The sequence below is a fragment of the Panulirus ornatus genome, chromosome 53 (assembly GCF_036320965.1).
Source record: "Panulirus ornatus isolate Po-2019 chromosome 53, ASM3632096v1, whole genome shotgun sequence".
Taxonomy (NCBI): Eukaryota; Metazoa; Arthropoda; class Malacostraca; order Decapoda; family Palinuridae; genus Panulirus; species Panulirus ornatus.
In genome coordinates, this window is record NC_092276.1 from 8,728,412 (window position 1) to 8,751,300 (window position 22,889).

The window sequence follows — 22,889 nt, forward strand, 5'->3', positions numbered from 1 at the left end:
TATACCTGGTGGAGTGTTATACCTAGTTGGGTGCTATACTTGGTGAGGTGCTATACCTGGTGGGGTGCTCTACGTTTTTCTTCTATACAACACGCGCAAACTTCGTGAGGTACTATACGCGATGCGATGCTATACTTCATGAGATGCTATACATGGTGGAATGCTATACACTGTGGTTTTGTTATAAAAGTTGAACTACTGTAAGGTATGCACGATGAATTGTTGTATAGCATAAGCCGCTAATAAGGGTGAACTACTCTGTACTTTGAGCCGCCATACAGGATGGTGTGCTATATAGCATTGCTATACAGAGTGAGTTACTTTGTAGCACAGTCTGCTATGCAGGATGAACTTTTGTATAGCTTGGGCTGCTATACAGGATGAACTGTTGTATATCTTGTACTAGTATGCAGAATATACTGTTGTATAGCATAGACTGCTATAAAGGGTGAGCTGCTATATAGCACAGATTGCTATACAGCATGAATTGCTGTATCGCATGGGTTGCTATGCATGATGGACTGTTGTAATGCTTGGGTTGCTATGCAGGATGAATCATTGTATAACATACGTTGCTATACAGCTTGAACTATTATGAAACAAAGACTGCTATACAGTATGAATTATATTATAGCATGGATTGCTATACGGGATGAACTGTTCTATATCATGGACAGCTATACAGGGGGAACTGCTGTATAGCATAAGTTTGCTATACAGAATGAAGTGCTATATAGCATGGTGCTGCTATACAGGGTGAACTGCTGTATAGCATAGGCTGCTATACAGGATGAACTGCGGTACAGCATTGGGTTGCTATATAGGGTGAAGTGTTATATAGCACTGAGCTGCACTATAGGATGAACTGGAACATAGCATAGGCTGCAATACAGGGTGAAGTGCTATATAGCATGGTACTGCTATATAGGGTGAACTGCCGTATAGCATAGGCTGCTATACAGGATGAAGTGCTATACAGCATGGTGCTGCTATACAGGGTGAACTATTGTATAGCCTAGGGTGCTATACAGAATGAAGTGCAGTATAGCATGGTGCTGCTATACAGGATGAAGTGCAGTATAGCATGGTGCTGCTATACAGGGTGAACTATTGTATAGCCTAGGCTGCTATACAGAATGAAGTGCAGTATAGCATGGTGCTACTATACAGGATGAAGTGCAGTATAGCATAGTGCTGCTATACAGGGTGAACTATTGTATAGCCTAGGCTGCTATACAGAATGAAGTGCAGTATAGCATGGTGCTACTATACAGGATGAAGTGCAGTATAGCATAGTGCTGCTATACAGGGTGAACTATTGTATAGCCTAGGCTGCTATACAGAGTAACCAGCTTCTAAGGTGAGGTAACCGTGAGTGTTGCTGGGTGAGATGGTTCCATCTGGGGTTGCCAGTGTCTTGCTGGCTTAACAACTTTAGTGGAATAACAACGAAGGAAGAAAAATAAAAATCATCCAATTTATTCTCACGAAAGTCAACTGCAGCACTTCATGGGTGGGTGGGTGGGCGGGTCGGTGGGCGGGTGGGTGTGTGAGGGCGTCGTCTGCCATTACCTTGTTCAACTTGAAGTCGCGCGACTCGTTCTCAGCTTCTGCGCCAGTTAAGTGTGGACGAGTTCTGTGGCTACGAGATTGACGGGTGTGGCTACGAGCCAGGATGAGTGTTGCTACGAGTCAGGATGAGTGTTGCTACGAGTCAGGATGAGTGTTGCTACGAGTCAGGATGACGGGTGTTGCTACGAGTCAGGATGAGTGTGGCTGCGAGTCAGGACGAGTGTTGCTACGAGTCAGGATGACGGGTGTTGCTACGAGTCAGGATGAGTGTGGCTACGAGTCAGGATGAGTGTTGCTACGAGTCAGGATGAGTGTGGCTACGAGTCAGGATGAGTGTTGCTACGAGTCAGGATGACGGGTGTTGCTACGAGTCAGGATGAGTGTGGCTACGAGCCAGGATGACGGGTGTTGCTACGAGTCAGGATGAGTGTGGCTACGAGTCAGGATGACGGGTGTTGCTACGAGTCAGGATGAGTGTGGCTACGAGTCAGGATGAGTGTTGCTACGAGTCAGGATGAGTGTGGCTACGAGCCAGGATGACGGGTGTTGCTACGAGTCAGGATGACGGGTGTTGCTACGAGTCAGGATGAGTGTGGCTACGAGCCAGGATGACGGGTGTTGCTACGAGTCAGGATGAGTGTGGCTACGAGTCAGGATGAGTGTTGCTACGAGTCAGGATGAGTGTTGCTACGAGTTTGGATGAGTGTGGCTACGAGGATTGACGAGTGTTGCTACGAGTCAGGATGACGGGTGTTGCTACGAGTCAGGATGAGTGTGGCTACGAGGATTGACGAGTGTGGCTGCGAGTCAGGATGAGTGTGGCTACGAGTCAGGATGAGTGTTGCTACGAGGCAGGATGAGTGTTGCTACGAGCCTGGACGAGTGTTGCTACGAGTCAGGATGAGTGTTGCTACGAGTCAGCATGAGTGTTGCTACGAGCTGGGATGAGGTTGATACGAGCCTGGACGGGTGTTGCTGCGAGCCGGGATGAGTGTGGCTACGAGTCAGCATGAGTGTTGCTACCAGCTAGGATGAGTGTGGCTACAAGTCTAGACGAGTGTTGCTACGAGTAAGGACGAGTATTGCTACCAGATAGGTTGAGTGTTGCTACGGGCCAGGACGAATGGTGCTACGAGCCTGGACGAGTGTTGCTACGAGCCTGGACGAGTGTTGCTACGAGCCGGGATGAGTGTTGCTACGAGCCGGGATGAGTGTTGCTACGAGCCGGGATGAGTGTTGCTACGAGCTAGGACGAATGTTACTACGAGCCTGGACGAGTGTTGCTACGAGCCGGGACGAGTGTTGCTACGAGCTAGGAAGAGTGTTGCTACGAGCCTGGACGAGTGTTGCTACGAGCTAAGTCCTCCTCTGATGTGAGGTAACGGGTTACTAAGTCCTCCTCTGTTGTGAGGTAACGGATCACTAAGTCCACCTCTGTTGTGAGGTAACAGATCACTAAGTCCACCTCTGTTGTGAGGTAACAGATCACTAAGTCCTCCTCTGTTGTGAGGTAACAGATCACTAAGTCCACCTCTGTTGTGAGGTAACAGATCACTAAGTCCACCTCTGTTGTGAGGTAACAGATCACTAAGTCCACCTCTGTTGTGAGGTAACAGATCACTAAGTCCTCCTCTGTTGTGAGGTAACGGATCACTAAGTCCTCCTCTGTTGTGAGGTAACAGACCACTAAGTCCACCTCTGTTGTGAGGTAACGGAGCAGCAAGCCCTCCCCTGCTTAGGGGTATCGGGGCAGTGAGCCCTCCCCTGCTGTGGGGTAACAGGGGAAACGAACCCTCATTTATTGTGAGGCAACTGTACAGCAAACAACATACCGTGTTGTGAGGAGACGACACAGCACAACCAACCATTCCTCCCCACCCACCTCTGTCTGTGAGCTACTGAGACAGGAAAACCCCCCTCCCCTGTCGTGAGATAACGTCACAACACACACACACACACACACACACACACACACACACACACACACACACACACCCAGAACTCCTGCTGTAAAGTCACAACACACTCTGGCCTGTCTATTCTCTCTCTCCCTTGCAGTGAGACGAAGCCACACACTTTTCAGAATCACGTACTGTGATCTAAGCTACACACCGAGGCCTTCTCCTGCCCCCCTTGTTGTGAGCTAGGAGCACACGCCGAAGACTCGCCATGCCCTTGTTGTGAACTAGGAGCACACGCCGAAGCCTCGCCATGCCCTTGTTGTGAACTAGGAGCACACTCGAAGCCTCGCCATGCCCTTGTTGTGAGCTAGGAGCACACGCCGAAGCCTCGCCATGCCCTTGTTGTGAACCAGAAGCACACCCGAAGCCTCGCCATGCCCTTGTTGTGAACCAGAAGCACACCCGAAGCCTCGCCATGCCCTTGTTGTGAGCTAGGAGCACACCCAAAGCCTCGCCATGCCCTTGTTGTGAACCAGAAGCACACCCGAAGCCTCGCCATGCCCTTGTTGTGAGCTAGGAGCACACCCGAAGCCTCGCCATGCCCTTGTTGTGAACCAGAAGCACACGCCGAGCCTGGCCATGCCGCGCGGTAAGGGACACGACGAAAATGGTCGTTCTTTGTCATGTACAAACATTGTGTATTTTCAGCAGGTTGCTCCCCCCCCACCCCCCCACGGTGCCAAGGGCCCCTCGGAGTAACTCGGCTTAATCGAGGAGGCGACGCGTCGGGCGGAGCACACGCTGGCGATGCCAAGCGACCGTGGTGGACGTGAAGACACACACACACACACACACATACACACACACCTCCCCCGCGCACGACGACGTTGAACGACCTCGCCTGTAGCGTAAGCCGCTGGTGTCCTACACACACACACACACACACACACAGCCACACACACACACACACACACACACACACATACACACACACATACACACACACATACACAATCTTTTTGTTTTCATATACAAACACGTACAAAAAAATTCCCGACTCACATAGAATAGTCGCTTGGGCTCAACCTATACTGAAATTACATGTAATAGACGAGTGTACATCTATTGATGAGTACAGAGTACCCACGAGTGTACTCATGTTAGTTGATGATATTGTAATTTGAAGGGTGAGTCTTGCCTATGACTCAGTTCTATATAGATACGTCTTGTACTCTCGGTTTTGCTCCTGTGGACATATCGTGGCGAAGAGACAGACAAAAGAGGTTCCTTCTGTCTCGCCTTCTGCAGCAGAACGTGCACGGACGCGCGCGTGCGCCCCCCTCGCACGCGCGCCTGAACGAGGAACGGGAAAAAGGTTTTTCTAACAATAGACATCATTCCCAAACCGCTAATGTCTAGCTGCAGCTCCATGGTTATCATCGCTTTTATCTCGTTCTCGCTCGTCGGCTCGCTCGCCCACCTGGCCCCCTTTTTTGGTGGGGGAATGTTGATAGACTTCTCTGTGTAAGGGCATTCTGGAACGACACCTACACTACACCCCCACACACACACACTCCTCCCACCATTTGCTCCCTAGCGTTTCTTGGCAGAGAACAAAACATTCTTGTAGTTTGATGCTAAATCCGGAGTCATCTCATTAACTTGAAGATGCCTTCACGTCTTTTCGTCCAGCGTCCTAAGCTTTCCTATTCGCTGCCTTTCTTACTCAAGCAACTATATATATATATATATATATATATATATATATATATATATATATATATATATATATATATATATATATATTGGAAAGGATCACAATTGTTCGCGTGATCAAGTATATTCCTATGAGTCCACGGGGAAAATGAAACACGATAAGTTGCCAAGTGCACTTTCGTGTCATAATTACATCATCAGGGGAGACACAAGAAGGATATATAACAGTCAGTTGATATACAAAGAAGAGACGTAGCTAGGACGCCATTTGGTAAACAGTGATGTGATCATTACACGAAAGTGCACTTGGGAACTTACCGTGTTTCATTTTCCCCGTGGACAAATAGGAATATACTTGATCACGCGCTCAATTGTGATCCTTTCCAATATATATATATATATATATATATATATATATATATATATATATATATATATATATATATATATATATATATATATATATAAGTTCTGTCGCGTGGATTGCTGGCATAGATCGTGTTTGTACCCCTTCGTCTGCGAGCGTGTGAGAACATCACCAGTATTCCGACATCTTTGTCCCCACGCATCTCTCTCATTCATTCAGGCTCCAAGGGCAAGTGCTAAGGCACGACGAACTCACTTCGAGGGACAACTCTGGTCCAAGTACTCCTGCCGGAGGTGACCCTCGAAGTAGAAACTCCTGTTCAATACACAGGTGGAGGATTACTTGGGGGTGACCCTCGACGTGCCAACAGGTGAGGTAGAAGCTCCTGTTCAATACACAGGTGGAGGATTACTGGGTTTACACAACCTCAAAGAGAGGTTAGGTGTGTTCTCCTCGGCCTCGGCGACTGTGAGGGAGGGAGGGATTAAGAAATCTCAAAGGATCGTCAACATGAAGGGCTGCTACTGTCTATCAGGCTGGCTGAAGTCGGCGATAAAAACAGGTCATTAAAAGCGGTACGCTGGGTGGAGGTCACACACACACACACACACTGGCAGGCACTAAGTCTCCTTCCTCATCTCAGCTTTTAGCCTGAGTCCTCTTCCTTGCTTTCTCAGCTTTAGCTCGAGTCTCCCTCTCTCCCTCCTCAGCTTTAGCCTAAGCTTCTTTTCTCCTGTCTTTCCTGCCTCCTCAGCTGTTGCAGCTTGAATTGTCTTACTTGTTTCCTAAGCTTTTATCTTGAGTCTCCCTCTCTTACCTCCTCAGCTTTAGCTTCTTAAGTCCTCTTCCTTTTCTTCCTCTTTCTCCTCAGCTTTAGCCGGAGCCTCTTTCCCCCTACTTCCTCAGCTTTAGCCGGAGCCTCTTTCCTCCTACTTCCTCAGCTTTAGCCTAAGCCTGCATCCTCAGCTTTAGCCGGAGCCTCTTTTTCCCCTACCTCCTCAGCTGTGACCCCCCTCATCTTCTTCTTCCTTCCCTGTATCCTCAGCTTTAGCCGGAGCCTCTTTTCCCCTACCACCTCAGCTGTGATCCCCCTCATCTTCTTCTTCCTTCCCTGTATCCTCAGCTTTAGCCTAAGCCTGCATCTTCAGCTTTAGCTGGAGCCTCTTTTTCCCCTACCTCCTCAGCTGTGACCCCCCTCATTTTCTCCTTCCCTGCGTCCTCAGCTTTAGCCGGAGCCTCTTTCCCCCTACCACCTCAGCTGTGACCCCCCCTCATCTTCTTCTTCCTTCCCTGTATCCTCAGCTTTAGCCTAAGCCTGCATCCTCAGCTTTAGCCAGCGTCTTCGAGGATACACATATACCGAAACACCAACCCAGAAGCTTATGGGAGAGAAGGAGGAATAAGCTTATGTGTTGGTGAGGCAGCTTTCCCTGCCTCTCCAAAAGCCCGCGAACTCGTGATGTCAAGCGAGACTTTAAAGACTCCGCGATCGCAATCGCGAACTCGTGACGTCAAGCGAGACTTTAAAGACTCCGCGATCGCGAACTCGTGACGTAAATAAAGCGAGACTTTAAAGACTCCGCGATCGCAATCGCGAACTCGTGACGTCAAGCGAGACTTTAAAGACTCCGCGATCGCGAACTCGTGACGTCAAGCGAGACTTTAAAGACTCCGCGATCGCGAACTCGTGACGTCAAGCGAGACTTTAAAGACTCCGCGATCGCGAACTCGTGACGTAAATAAAGCAAGACTTTAAAGTCTCCGCGAACAATGCTGCGAAAAAAAAATAAAAATGATAATAATATAATCTCTTTCGTAATGCTGGGAGTGAACGGGGATTTGTGGGGGGTGTGTGCACATCACTTATAGCCCCCACCAACCCAGTTAACCCCCTACCCCACCTCAGCTTTCGAGCTAAAAACCTCGGAAGGGGAGAGAGAGAGAGAGAGAGAGAGAGAGAGAGAGAGAGAGAGAGAGAGAGAGAGAGAGAGATTGATTAATAGATAGGTAGATAGATAGATAGATAGATAGATAGATAGAGAGAGAGAGAGAGAGAGAGAGAGAGAGAGAGAGATTGATTAATAGATAGGTAGATAGATAGATAGATAGATAGAGAGAGAGAGAGAGAGAGAGAGAGAGAGAGAGAGAGAGAGAGAGAGAGAGAGAGAGAGAGAGAGAGTAATAGATAGATAGATAGGTAGATAGATAGATAGATAGAGAGAGAGAGAGAGAGAGAGAGAGAGAGAGAGAGAGAGAGAGAGAGAGAGAGAGAGAGAGAGAGTGGAGTGGGATGGAGGAGGTGGGTGCAGTGAGAGAGAGTGGGATGGAGGAGGTGGGTGCAGTGAGAGAGAGTGGGATGGAGGAGGTGGGTGTAGTGAGTGGCTCTGGGTTGGGGAGGAAGTGGGGTGAATATTGGTACATCTCTCGTCGTCTTCAAGGTCATCTAAGGGGAAGTGATGGGAGACGCATCTCACTGGGTGCGTTACAGGTGTTACAGCGACGTGTGTTGTGTCACAGGTGTTACAGCGACGTGTGTTGCGTCACAGGTGTTACAGCGACGTGTGTTGTGTTACAGGTGTTACAGCGACGTGTGTTGCGTCACAGGTGTTACAGCGACGTGTGTTGTGTCACAGGTGTTACAGCGACGTGTGTTGTGTTACAGGTGTTACAGCGACGTGTGTTGCGTCACAGGTGTTACAGCGACGTGTGTTGTGTCACAGGTGTTACAGCGACGTGTGTTGTGTTACAGGTGTTACAGCGACGTGTGTTGCGTCACAGGTGTTACAGCGACGTGTGTTGTGTTACAGGTGTTACAGCGACGTGTGTTGCGTCACAGGTGTTACAGCGACGAGCGTTACGTCACAGGTGTTACGGCGACGAGTGTTGAGACACGGGTGTTACAGCGACGTGTGCTGTGTTACAGGTGTTACAGCAACGAGCGTTATGTCACAGGTGTTACAGCAACGAGCGTTACGTCACAGGTGTTACAGCGACGAGCGTTGCGTCACAATGGTACACTATACGGGTAAAATTACAAGGGTACATCAACACGAGGTACATTACTGGGTTACAGCAACAAGCGGAGACAAAACAGTGGTACACCACAAGGGTGAGTTACAGCGGTACACCAACCGTGGGTGCTTTGCAGGGGTGAACGAACGAGAGGTACATAGCACAGGTACATCACAGGGGTACAGCAATGTGAGATATACCACTAAGGTACGGCAACGAAGGGTACATCACCGGGGGTACATAAGAGGGTACAGGAGAGAAAAAGATACATGGCAGGGGTACAGCAGCAAGAGGTACGTCATTAGGGGATGTTACAGGGGTACAGGAAAGAGCGACGTGAGCAACGGGTACATGGAAGGGGTACGTCACAGAGGTACAGCAACAACAGGTACACCCCAGGGGTACATCACAGGGTAGAAGGAAGGAGGGAAGAAGGAAGAAGGAAGGAGGGAAGAAGGAGGAAACAGGAAGGAGGAAGTAGCGATGTTGGAGGCCACGGCCCCTTGCCAGCGCTGCTTGTGTGAACCTCCCCAACCCCACCTCAACCCCCACCCCAACCTCACAACCCCCACTTCAATCACCACATCCACCCCCACCCAACCCCCAGGGTCTGGGGGGATGGGGGCGGAAGGCAAGGGGAAGAGAGAGGCCCCCTCCCCCCCAGTGGCTTGACGGCACTGAGATAGCTCTAGTAGCAGTGAAAGACCCAACTCTGCTGGCTCTGTTACCCTGAAATATCTATTAGAGCTGAAACAGTGAAAGTTCAACTGATTCCCTGGCACTGAGAGATCTTAAAAAAGAAGCACTGTTACACTGGAGGTTCTATCACCAGTGTGGCACTGGATGATCCAGTTGCAGTGCTGCACTGAAAGCTCTATGGACGTAGTAGTACTAGAAGCCATAACATCACTGAAACGTCTATTGGCACTGTTGCAGTGAAAGCTCTATAGACGTAGTGCCACTAGAAGGCTTAACATCACTGAAACTTCTATCGGCACTGTGGCACTACAAGACCCGAGTAGAGACAACGGAACAGTGAAACCTCTAATGGCAGTGATAATAGTTCAAGGACAACCAAAAGCAGCAGTGCCCACTAAAGCTCTAGTTTCACTGAAAGCTCCATTGACACTGAGAGCTCTTACAAGCATTGAAAGCACTGTTGCTATTTTTCTGGCACTGGAAATCCTAAAGGCACTGCAAAGAGCTCTAAAAGGCACTGTAGCACTGGAAGCCGAGAATGAACGTTCCTCTTATCGACTCTAATTCTATAATTACTGTTCAAAGAACGTTTCGAAAAGTGTGTCGTAAATATCGACTTCAATTCGGTGTAAAATACTTGTGAGTTATTCTTTCACGTATTCTGTAAATCATTTCTATCTACATGGTCAAGAATTTACAGTAACGCTTTTGGGTCTGAAACAAGTATTTTCTTTGTCATGGGGAGAAACCATCCACTGGACAGATCCCTGGCTGTCATGGGGAGAAACCATAGACTGGATAGATCCCTGGCTGTCATGGGGAGAAACCATCCACTGGATAGATCCCTGGCTGTCATGGGGAGAAACCAGACATCGTACAGACCCTTGGCTGTCATGGGGAGAAACCCATCCACTGGACAGATCCCTGGCTGTCATGGGGAGAAACCAGACATCGTACAGACCCTTGGCTGTCATGGGGAGAAACCATCCACTGGACAGACCCTTGGCTGTCATGGAGAAAACCCATCCACTGGACAGGTCCCTGGCTGTCATGGGGAGAAACCATCCACTGGACAGACCCTTGGCTGTCATAGAGAGAAACCATCCACTGGACAGACCCCTTGGCTGTCATGGGGAGAAACCATCCACTGGACAGACCCCTTGGCTGTCATGGGGAGAAACCATCCACTGGACAGACCCCTGGCTGTCATGGGGAGAAACCATCCACTGGACAGATCCCTGGCTGTCATGGGGAGAAACCGTCCACTGGACAGACACCTGGACAGATCCCTGGCTGTCATGGGGAGAAACCATAGACTGACAGATCCCTTGGCTGTCATGGGGAGAAACCATAGACTGGACAGATCCCTTGGCTGTCATGGGGAGAAACCATCCACTGGACAGATCCCTGGCTGTCATGGGGAGAAACCATCCACTGGACAGATCCCTGGCTGTCATAGGGAGAAACCATCCACTGGACATACCCTTGGCTGTCATGGGGAGAAACCATAGACTGGACAGATCCCTTGGCTGTCATGGGGAGAAACCATCCACTGGACAGATCCCTGGCTGTCATGGAGAAAACCCATCCACTGGACAGACCCCTTGGCTATCATAGGGAGAAACCATCCACTGAACAGATCCCTTGGCTTTCATGGGGAGAAGCCATAGACTGGACAGACCCTTGGCTGTCATGGGGAGAAACCATCCCCTAGACAGACCTCTGGCTATCATGGGGAGAAACCAGGCATCAGAATCACACAAGCTACAACCTGGCTATTCACGACGGCACAGAGATGAATGCTGGACAACGAAAGGAAATCCAGTGTAACAATAATTACATTGTACCAAAGGTAATCCATTGCGACCAGAAGGGTCGTGTTTGGGAGTTACCTTCAGAGGCGAAGTTGCCTCATCCACCTTCCTCATCTGAGTACAGGAGGGTTTGTCGTGTAGATTATGAGTTTAATGAAGCCTTCTACTCCACCTCGTGAGTACAGGAGGGTCTCTCGTGTAGATTATGAGTTTAATGAAGTCTTCTACTCTACCTCGTGAGTACAGGAGGGCCTCTGCCGTGTAGATTATGAGTTTAATGAAGTCTTCTACTCTACCTCGTGAGTACAGGAGGGTCTCTCGTGTAGATTATGAGTTTAATGAAGTCTTCTACTCTACCTCGTGAGTACAGGAGGGTCTGCCGTGTAGATTATGAGTTTAATGAAGTCTTCTACTCTACCTCGTGAGTACAGGAGGGTCTCTCGTGTAGATTATGAGTTTAATGAAGTCTTCTACTCTACCTCGTGAGTACAGGAGGGTCTGCCGTGTAGATTATGAGTTTAATGAAGTCTTCTACTCTACCTCGTGAGTACAGGAGGGTCTCTCGTGTAGATTATGAGTTTAATGAAGTCTTCTACTCTACCTCGTGAGTACAGGAGGGTCTGCCGTGTAGATTATGAGTTTAATGAAGTCTTCTACTCTACCTCGTGAGTACAGGAGGGTCTCTCGTGTAGATTATGAGTTTAATGAAGTCTTCTACTCTACCTCGTGAGTACAGGAGGGTCTGCCGTGTAGATTATGAGTTTAATGAAGTCTTCTACTCTACCTCGTGAGTACAGGAGGGTCTGCCGTGTAGATTATGAGTTTAATGAAGTCTTCTACTCTACCTCGTGAGTACTGGAGGGTTTGTTGTGTAGATTATGGGTTTAATGAAGCCTTCTACTCCACCTCGTGAGTACAGGAGGGTCTGCCGTGTAGATTATGAGTTTAATGAAGCCTTCTACTCCACCTCGTGAGTACAGGAGGGTCTGTTGTGTAGATTATGGGTTTAATGAAGCCTTCTACTCTACCTCGTGAGTACAAGAGGCTCTGTTGTGTAGATTATGAGTTTAATGAAGTCTTCTACTCTACCTCGTGAGTACAGGAGGGTCTCTCGTGTAGATTATGAGTTTAATGAAGCCTTCTACTTTACCTCGTGAGTACAGGAGGGTCTGCCGTGTAGATTATGAGTTTAATGAAGCCTTCTACTCCACCTCGTGAGTACTGGAGGGTTTGTTGTGTAGATTATGGGTTTAATGAAGCCTTCTACTCTACCTCGTGAGTACAGGAGGGTCTCTCGTGTAGATTATGAGTTTAATGAAGTCTTCTACTCTACCTCGTGAGTACAGGAGGGTCTGCCGTGTAGATTATGAGTTTAATGAAGTCTTCTACTCTACCTCGTGAGTACAGGAGGGTCTGCCGTGTAGATTATGAGTTTAATGAAGTCTTCTACTCTACCTCGTGAGTACAGGAGGGTCTCTCGTGTAGATTATGAGTTTAATGAAGCCTTCTACTCTACCTCGTGAGTACAGGAGGGTCTGTTGTGTAGATTATGAGTTCAGTGAAGCTTTCTACTCTCCCTACCCCGTCTGTATCTATATAGAGATCAAGATTTCAGTATACTACCGCGCTCCTCCAGCAGATAACCTCGTCGTAGACCATCAGGTTTCCCCAGCTACGAGCCTTTACCACGCACCCGTGTGTGGACGACTCCTTATATAACGAACTATAGAATCAAAGGGATCGAGACACATCATTTACCTATCCTGAAGCCACTTTGTCTAAGCACCCTTGTGTGGACGACTCCTTATATAACGAACTATAGAATTCAAGGGATCGAGACACATCATATACCTATCCTGAAGCCACTTTGCTCTTCCCGAGAGACATCAACGTCTCAGTCACCACTACACCTTAAGAGCTACCCCACACACATCTACCAACAGGCTCCTAGCATTCATATATTGTTTCCCCTCCTTGCCTCTATACAAGGGCACGGTATACGTGCCCTCCGTCATGCGCCAGGCATCTCCCCTTGAGCCATACACTTGTCAGACGGCTTCATTAACCACTCAACAACACTGTCATCACCTCGATCTCTTTTTGAGAAACTTAATTGCAATCCCATCTACTACCGATGCATTATCACCTTTCATCTCGTGCGAGGCTGCCACTACCTCCTCTGTTTTTGCCTTCTCACTGGCTGGCCATGAGTCTTGCGCACCGCGTTCTTCCGTCTCCCTTTCATCTGACACATTCAACAGTCCATCAAAATGCTCACTCCATCTTTTCATACCGTCTTTGTCTTCACCGCTTCCTCATCCGCTTTCCTCACCGCCATCTTCATTTGTTCTCTATTCATCTCCTTCCGAAGCCTTTTCTTATCATCCCTGAATTTCATCATTACTCTCTTCTCTTATCTTTCATTTACTGTCTTTTTTTCCTGTTCTCGTACTTTTCTCCCGCCATTCTGCTGGATTCTCTTGTACCCTTCCCAAGGACACACACTCCTTCCCTGCGGATAATGACGTTACACCTCATCTTTTTGTTTCATCAACAAATAAACTTCTTCATTCCATTACCTACTACCCTATTTCATAATTCCGCATCCCACTTCCCTCATGTCACACATTTCACCTGTAAATCAGGCAGTATTATCTCCCCCTTCTTTTATTTATTCACTCTACGTTATTCATCATTCAGTCTATCCTGGTATGTCTGCACAAAAGCCATCTTGCTAATCTCACTCACTTTTGCCAGTTCCTTAACACGTATGTCATATCCTCTTTCCCTAAACCTAGCGACAGTATTTACACTCATCTCCATCAAGTAATGATCAGGCATTCCACCTGCCGTTCTTCTTAACACATTCTCATCCAATAATCTCCCCTTTCCAAACCTGTCACTTGTCACTTTGTCCATTAATGTTCCGTAAACCTGCCAGCCCCAGTCACTCATGTACATACCTGTATGTATCTCATATCAAACAAGGTAATCCGAATTACCATTTCTCTTTGATCACACAGCTTGATGGACCTTTAACCTAAAGACATTCACACCAGTGAGCTCCCATGCCCATCTGATTAAACCTTCAGTCGCCACAATATCCAACCTCGCATTCAGACGTGCTGCATAAAAGTTTGGTTCCTTGTATAGAAATGACTGCCGAAAAGCGCTCACTCACCTCCTACCGAGACAAAAATCCTTTCTAACTTTCATGCCTGTTACTTCCTGATACATAAAACACTAATAGATTTCCCTCCTCTGTTTGTGCACTTTTAACGTAAGTAAAGGTAATCCCTAAATCAATTTCTTGTCTCCTTGTTAACAATATAACAGTTCCTCGATCAGAAATTCAACCTCTATTCATATATCGTCTCTTGCCCTCTCACTAACCCCGGGCTTCGCTCCTTGAACGTATCCATCCACAGCCATTCCACCTCTTTACCCTTCACCTTCGTGTCACTCAGAGCCAGAACATCCAGGTTCCTCCTCACCAAACGTAGTATTCACCTCCCTCCCTTCTTTTCATACTGGTTACAACCAGACGCCCGAGCCTTAACTGTAATAGTAATGAGAGGTAAGAGGTGGGTGAAGGCAGGGGAGGAAGTACTGTTTCAATTACCGTTTGAATTCAGTGGCCGTCAAGGTGTTCCGTCTTGTATTGCTCAAGTTGATGTCTAGTTTTCTAAGCCTCATGTACTCGTGTGTTGGTGGAATTCAAACCACAGACGCAAACTCTCTCTCTCTCTCTCCATCTATCACACGACACTTGGCGACATGTAATTCACACAAGTCTTGATTCTAAATCACTCACACGTTTCTGTTTCTCCCTCTGGATCAGCGAGAGAGAAAAGAACTGGCCATGTATCTACCTGCGTGTTGTGAGAGGCCGAACGATTAATACAGAGACAGACAAGCAATGGACTCTCCCGCTCCTCACTGTATGACATTTCTAGATGCCTTTGGCTCCTTCATCACTAGATGAATTAGGTATGATTATCAGAACGAATAAGATACGTTTGGTAGACCTGCCATGGCAGCCATGGCGGTGCTATTCCAACACTCTCTCTCCTCCTCCATGTTGACATAATGGGATGAACTGCATTGCAGTCATACAGCAGGTCCACCAGTGACGTCATGATGACGTATACTGTTACTGCTATGATAATGATAATAATAAAAAGGATAATAATGATAATCATCATTGTTATAATTATTATCATTATCATAATCATTATCATTATTATCATTATTATTATCATTATTATTATCATTATCATTATTATTATAATTATCATTATTATCATTATCATTATTATTACTATTATTACAATTGTTATTATCATCATTATCATTATTATTATCATTATCATTATTGTTATCATTATTATCATTATTATCATTATTATTACTATTACAATTATCATTATCATTATTACTATTAGTATTATTATTATTATTATTATTATTATTATTATTATTATTATTATTATCATTATTATCATTATTGTTATCATTATTATTATTATTATTATTATTATTATTATTATTATTATTATTATTATTATCATTATTATTATCATTATTATTATCATTAACATTATCATTATTATTATCATTATTATTATCATCATTATTTCCGGTAATGAACCGTCATGAAGATCCTTGTCATGCAATCGTTCGATGACTGAATCATTGGTTCATGTCTTCCCTGCTTCATCAGCCAGTCAATAACCGAAGCAATACCTTGACGAACAAGAACTCTCTCTCTCTCTCTCTCTCTCTCTCTCTCTCTCTCTCTCTCTCTCTCTCTCTCTCTCTCTCTCTCTCTCATACTATTCGCCATTTCCCGCGGCAACGAGGTAGTGCCAAGAACAGAGGACTGAGCCTTTGAGGTAATATCCTCACTTGGCCCCCTTCTCTGTTCCTTCCTTTGGAAAACTAAAAAAACGAGAGGGGAGGATTTCCAGCCCCCAGCTCCCTTCCCTTTTAGTCGCCTTCTACGACACGCAGGGAATACATGGGAAGTATTCTGTCTCCTCTATCCCCAGGAATATATATATATATATATATATATATATATATATATATATATATATATATATATATATATATATATATATATATATATATATGTTATCCCTGGGGATAGGGGATTAAGAATACTTCCCACGTATTCCCTGCGTGTCGTAGAAGGCGACTAAAAGGGGAGGGAGCGGGGGGCTGGAAAACCTCCCCTCTCGTTTTTTTTTTTTTTTTTCCAAAAGAAGGAACAGAGGGGGCCAGGTGAGGATATTCCAAAAAAGGCCCAGTCCTCTGTTCTTAACGCTACCTCACTAACGCGGGAAATGGCAAATAGTTTAAAAGAAAAAGAATATATATATATATATATATATATATATATATATATATATATATATATATATATATATATATATATATATATATATATATATATAGTTTTGGAAAGAGGGGCAAGTATGAAGTCTGTTGTGGGTGACAGAGCTTGGGAAGTGAGTCAGTTGTTGTTCGCTGATGATACAGCGCTGGTGGCTGATTCATGTGAGAAACTGCAGAAGCTGGTGACTGAGTTTGGTAAAGTGTGTGAAAGAAGAAAGTTAAGAGTAAATGTGAATAAGAGCAAGGTTATTAGGTACAGTAGGATTGAGGGTCAAGTCAATTGGGAGGTAAGTTTGAATGGAGAAAAACTGGAGAAAGTAAAGTGTTTTAGATATCTGGGAGTGGATCTGGCAGCGGATGGAACCATGGAAGCGGAAGTGAATCATAGGGTGGGGGAGGGGGCGAAAATCCTGGGAGCCTTGAAGAATGTATGGAAGTCGAGAACATCATCTCGGAAAGCAAAAATGGGTATGTTTGAAGGAATAGTGGTTCCAGCAATGTTGTATGGTTGCGAGGCGTGGGCTATGGATAGAGTTGTGCCCAGGAGTGTGGATGTGCTGGAAATGAGATGTCTGAGGACAATGTGTGGTGTGAGGTGGTTTGATCGAGTAAGTAATGTAAGGGTAAGAGAGATGTGTGGAAATAAAAAGAGCGTGGTTGAGAGAGCAGAAGAGGGTGTTTTGAAATGGTTTGGGCACATGGAGAGAATGAGTGAGGAAAGATTGACCAAGAGGATATATGTGTCGGAGGTGGAGGGAACGAGGAGAAGTGGGAGACCAATTTGGAGGTGGAAAGATGAAGTGAAAAAGATTTTGAGTGATCGGGGCCTGAACATGCAGGAGGGTGAAAGGCGGGCAAGGAATAGAGTGAATTGGATCGATGTGGTGTACCGGGGTTGACGTGCTGTCAGTGGATTGAATCAGGGCATGTGAAGCGTCTGGGGTAAACCATGGAAAGTTGTGTGGGGCCTGGATGTGGAAAGGGAGCTGTGGTTTCGGGCATTATTGCATGACAGCTAGAGACTGAGTGTGAACGAATGGGGCCTTTGTTGTCTTTTCCTAGCGCTACCTCGCACACATGAGGGGGGAGGGGGATGGTATTCCATGTGTGGCGAGGTGGCGATGGGAATGAATAAAGGCAGACAGTGTGAATTGTGTGCATGGGTATATATGTATGTGTCTGTGTGTGTATATATATATGTGTACATTGAGATGTATAGGTATGCATATTTGCGTGTGTGGACGTGTGTGTGTATATACATGTGTATGGGAGTGGGCTGGGCCATTTCTTTCGTCTGTTTCCTCGCGCTACCTCGCAAACGCGGGAGACAGCGACAAAGCAAAATAAAATAAAAAAATTATATATATATATATATATATATATATATATATATATATATATATATATATATATATATATATATATATATAGTGAAATCGCACTTCAGGAGGAGTTCATAGTTAATATAAAACATGTTCTAAAAAACAGTTGTTTTGTAATGTTGCTTTCCAGTACATTAACACCATCAGCAAGACCTTAGTAAATATTAGACAGAATCATGCAACAATTGGGAGTGTTTTACGCTATTAGATGCAAGGTATGTGATTATGTAGGCCAGACCATTAAGACTCTAACGGAGATATGTTATTAGCAATGACATTCGGCACGGAGGGATGACCACAAAAATAGCGATCGCTAAACATTGTCATGAAAATGATCATCCCCCATAGATCTTGAGAAATCCCTGTTATTCTATACCCTTCTGCTGATTATGCCACACGTATCGTCATGGAATCTGTCTTAATTGCTAATACTAAGAACTTTAATTTGTTCCCGGGCAATTTCAAAGCCCATCCTAGCAGTAAGCAAATCATTATGAGAGAATTGACAAAACACGAATAAATAAAAAAAAGTTGTTTGTTTATGACACACTTAGCTACCCAGGTCAACCACCCGACACCTGACCCTCCTTAATCACTCTCCCTTACAAGGGTTACGACTAGTCATAGCTGACAGTGCTTGGCCTAGATGGAATGGTGTTGTACGGCGGGAACCAAGTGGGATGTTGGGATTTAAATAACTTTGTTATGTCCTGGCACCTGATGAGGTGGATTGTCTTCACGAAACATGTCGTGCGATATATATATATATATATATATATATATATATATATATATATATATATATATATGCGAACAAAGTGCATATGAACGCGCACCTTCTTAATACATACAAACGTCCAACAGCCGGGATCGAACCCGGGACCCCTGTGCAACAGGCGGGAATGCTACCGCAAGGATATGATCGCCCCTAATAGGGGAATGACTATTCGAATGTATATATATATATATATATATATATATATATATATATATATATATATATATATATATATATATATATATAAATATTCATACATATTCGCCATTTCCTTCGTTAGCGAGGTAGCTTTAAGAACAGAGGAAAATCCTCACTTAGACCCTTATTTTGGAACAGTAGAAACTGGAAGGGAGGATTTCTAGCCCCCCCCCCCTTTTTAGTCGCTGCGGTTTTGAATGGTATTGCAGTGAAATTTATTAGAAAAGCGGGTGACTGTGTTGTTGACTGGTTGGTAAGGATATTTAATGCATGATTCATGGTGAAGTGCCTGAGGATTGGCGGAATGCATGCATTGTGTCATTGTACAAAGGCAAAGGGATAAAGGTAGTGTTCAAATTACAGAGGTATAAGTTTGTTGAGTATTCCTGGTAAATTATATGGGAGGGTATTGATTGAGAGGTTGAAGGCATGTACAGAGCATCAGACTGGGGAAGAGCAGTGTGGTTTCAGAAGTGGTGGAGGATGTGTGGATCAGATGTTTGCTTTGAAGAATGTAAGTGAGAAATACTTAGAAAAACTGATGGATTTGTATGTAGCATTTGTGAATCTGGAGAAGGCATATGACAGAGTTAATAGAGATGCTCGTGGAAGGTATTAAGAATATATGGTTTGGGAGGCAAGTTGTTAGAAGCAGTGAAAAGTTTTTATCGAGAATGTAAGGCTTGTGTACGAGTAGGAAGGGAGGAAAGTGACTGGTTCTCAGCGAATGTCGGTTTGCGGCAGGGGTGCGTGATGTCGCCATGGTTGTTTAATTTGTTTATGGATGGGGTTGTTAGGGAGGTGAATGCAAGAGTTTTGGAGAGAGGAACAAGCATGCAGTCTGTTTTGGATGAGAGGGCTTGGGAAGTGAGTCAGTTGTTGTTCGCTGATGATACAGCGCTAGTGGCTGATTCGGGTGAGAAACTGCCGAAGCTGGTGACTGAGAGTAAATGTGAATAAGAGCAAGGTTATTAGGTACAGTAGGGTTGAAGGACAAGCCGATTGGGAGGTAAGTCTGAATGGAGAAAAACTGGAGGAAGTGAAGTGTTTTAGTTATCTGGGAGAGGATTTGGCAGCGGATGGAACCATGGAAGCGGAAGTGCATCACAGGGTGGGGGAGGGGGCGTAAGTTCTGAGAGCACTGAAGAATGTGTGGAAGGGAAGAACATTTTCTCGGAAAGCAAAAATGGGTATGTTTGAAGGAATAGTGGTTCCAACAATGTTGTATGGTTGCGAGGTGTGGGCTATGGATAGAGTTGTGCGCAGGAGGATGGATGTGCTGGAAATGAGATGTTTGAGGACAATATGTGGTGTGAGGTGATTTGATCGAGTAAGGTAACGTAAGGGTAAGAGAGATGTGTGGTAATCAAAAGAGTTTTCTGTGGGTAGCCGCCACGACCAGGATTCGAACCTATGCAGATTCGACCCTGAATGCATCACGGGTAGTAACACCAATCGCTACACGATCAAAACACTAAAATGAGATGAATAATGACGAATATTTTAAATGAAACCTAAAATAGCATTGAAAATGACTTGATATATCCCCAACTGGCCTGGCATTGTTAATCATTGTTCTAGGAAGAACAAGTAACTGTCCTAGTATAATCAATTATTGTTCTAGTGAGAACAAGTAACTGTCCTAGTATAATCAATTATTGTTCTAGTGAGAACAAGTAACTGGTCTAGCATTATTACTTAGTGCTCTAGGAAGAACAAGTCACTGACCTGGCATTATCAATTATTGTTCTAGGGAGAACAAGTCACTGACCTGGCATTATCAATTATTGTTCTAGGGAGAACAAGCAACTCTCCTGTCATTATTTCTTATTGTTATAAGAAGAACAAGTAAATGGTCTAGTATTATTACTTATTGTTCTGGAGAGAACAAGTAAATGGCCTGACATTCTTAATTATTGTTCAAGGGAGAACAAGTAACTATGTGTAAGATACTGGTATACTGGGACAAGACAGTGTAAGATACTGGTATACTTGGACAAGACAGTGTAAGATACTGGTATACCGGGACAAGACAGTGTAAGATACTGGTATACTTGGACAAGACAGTGTAAGATACTGGTATATCAGGACAAGACAGTGTAAGATACTGGTATACCAGGACAAGACAGTGTAAGATACTGGTATACTTGGACAAGACAGTGTAAGATACTGGTATACCGGGACAAGACAGTGTAAGATACTGGTATACCAGGACAAGACAGTGTAAGATACCGGTATACTTGGACAAGACAGTGTAAGATACTGATATACCTGGACAAGACATTGTAAGATACTGGTATATCAGGACAAGACAGTGTAAGATACTGGTATATCAGGACAAGACAGTGTAAGATACTGGTATACTTGGACAAGACAGTGTAAGATACTGGTATACCGGGACAAGACAGTGTAAGATACTGGTATACCGGGACAAGACAGTGTAAGATACTGGTATATCAGGACAAGACAGTGTAAGATACTGGTATACCAGGACAAGACAGTGTAAGATACTGATATACCTGGACAAGACATTGTAAGATACTGGTATATCAGGACAAGACAGTGTAAGATACTGGTATACCGGGGCAAGACGGTATAAGATACCGGTATACTGGGACATCATAAGGTACTGGTCTACCGGGAAAATATACTATAAGAAAAACTCCGTCTACAAGTCATAGACAGGAACTGGGTTGGCTTGTAGGAACTTACTTGTGATGAGGGAAGTTCGCGTTCACCAGCACTCGCTCGCTACGCAGCCTTGCTGAGGTCCTCCTTGGTATATACACTGACCCCTCACACTCGCACACGCACCCCTCACAACGTCGGTGTACGAGGCCTTACTCCATGTTTCCGACCTCGCCCCTCGCAAACCATCGACCACCACTCGTGAATCGCAACAGGACGTAATCTAACACATAATGAAATGGCCTACTTATCATAGTAATCGAGGAGGGGGGTTATATGCACTTGGAACTATTACTTATCAACGTGAAGTAGGAAGTATTAAGTAGCGCCTCTAGGTCTCTGACACTTTACGGACCACCACCACTGGAGCGAGAGCATGTTCAGGCGTGGATCACCCGAGGCCCGAGTCTCTCGCACGAAGTGGTTTACTGAAGGAGGAGGAGGAGGTGGGTATGTGTGTGTGTGTGTGTGTGTGTAATGGTTACGTTCGTCCCCGTCCACCGCCCCTCACACAGGCACGGCACTGACTGAGGTGCCCTCTCCTCCTCCTCCTCCTCCTCCTCCTCCTCTCCCTTTCTCAGGGGCACCAGGTGCCAGGCCCGGCGGCTCGGGTAGTGCTCACCCAGTGCCAAACGTGCCAGCAGGTTCTCCCTCCCTCACCTCACCTCCGCTAACCTCCTTGACCTCACTGCACCATCGTGCCGCACGGACGCCCGCTTGCCTCCTTCCTCAAGCACAACACTGGTGTGAGAGACAAGAGACAGATAGACAGACTCACTCAACCTGATTTCTCCTTTTCTTCTTTAATGATCTACAGACGCGAGATAGTAAATATCTTCAAATAACCTACGCGCGAGATAGATAGTATTTTCTGTAAACCTACATTCGAGATAGATAGTATTTTCTATATCCTACATGCGAAATAGATAGTATTTTCTATAAACCTACATGCGAGATGGTTAGTATTTTCAATAACCTACACACACACATACACACACACACACACACACACACACACATATATATATATATATATATATATATATATATATATATATATATATATATATATATATATATATATATATATATATATATATATATATATATATATATATATATATATATATATATATATATATATATATATATATATATAATATATATATATATATATTTATATATATATATATATATTTATATATATATATATATATATATATATATATATATATATATATATATATATATATATATATATATATACGAAAGTTAAATAGAACTTCAGTAGTTGATACAATTTTATTTAACATGTCATTTTTCTATACATGTGGCACGACATTTTTCGTGGAGACAATCCAC

At 44.9% G+C, this 22,889-nt stretch overlaps 1 protein-coding gene across 2 annotated transcripts in view; it reads right to left on the reverse strand.

The window, feature by feature from the left end:
- The window catches only part of LOC139765223 (ras-related and estrogen-regulated growth inhibitor), a 135,473-nt gene extending 113,370 nt beyond the window's left edge, over positions 1 to 22,103 (reverse strand). For both annotated transcript variants that reach the window (XR_011716610.1, XM_071692547.1), the window contains exon 1: positions 21,552 to 22,103. The gene's annotated coding sequence lies outside the window, so the exon portion shown is untranslated. The remainder of the gene's footprint in view (positions 1 to 21,551) is intronic.
- Between the last annotated feature and the right edge of the window lie 786 nt (positions 22,104 to 22,889).